Source organism: Pundamilia nyererei, unplaced genomic scaffold (genome assembly GCF_000239375.1).
Source record: "Pundamilia nyererei isolate P.nyererei 1_Seehausen unplaced genomic scaffold, PunNye1.0 scaffold00219, whole genome shotgun sequence".
Taxonomy (NCBI): Eukaryota; Metazoa; Chordata; class Actinopteri; order Cichliformes; family Cichlidae; genus Pundamilia; species Pundamilia nyererei.
In genome coordinates, this window is record NW_005187620.1 from 833,716 (window position 1) to 834,322 (window position 607).

At 42.0% G+C, this 607-nt stretch overlaps 1 long non-coding RNA gene across 1 annotated transcript; it reads right to left on the reverse strand.

Moving 5' to 3' along the window:
• On the reverse strand, window positions 1-592 carry LOC106456435 (uncharacterized). Its single transcript, XR_001290560.1, has 2 exons — window positions 547-592; window positions 1-400 (listed from the first exon to the last, which is right to left on the reverse strand). It is a non-coding gene; the product is annotated as an uncharacterized LOC106456435 (long non-coding RNA).
• Between the last annotated feature and the right edge of the window lie 15 nt (window positions 593-607).

Below are 607 nucleotides of genomic sequence, written 5' to 3' on the forward strand. Positions count from 1 at the left end.
CAGACTTAGAAAGGCATTTATACACAAGGAATTAAATAAAGTGACTAAAAAGCACTGCAGTCCTGCTTCTATGCACCTAACACTGTTAGAAATTCAGTCATTAAACAAACAGCAGTGTCGCCATTAGTACGTGGCTATTAAATAATGAGACTAACTGACTTACGTAAACCCAGTGCTGCTATATAACAGCCACACTGACGAGCAAAAAGCAGCACCGAGGGGTCAAACCCCCGAATGAAGACAAACCCAGAACAGAGAAAAACAACTTTAAACGCAAACGGTGATGTTGTTTGTCTTGAAGGGAGCAGCTCTGTTGTTTCTGCACAACATGAAGTGACGCTCTTAACAGTTATTTCATTAACTTCTGCCATGGTCCTATAATAAAGACATTCAGGAAACTCTAAGAAAAAAAAGCAAGTGTTTGTTTTCAGTTCATGCATAACAAATAGTTTCTACTCTACAGCTGTGTGTAACTAGCATGTGTGTCCTCTCCAGCCATTATTGCATCGTTATTATGGCGTGAAGCTGGCGCCCTTCTGCGCTCACCTGTCAGCAGGTAGACTCATGTCATCAGACAGGAGCTGCTCTCCTGGAAGAAGTAAGGAGG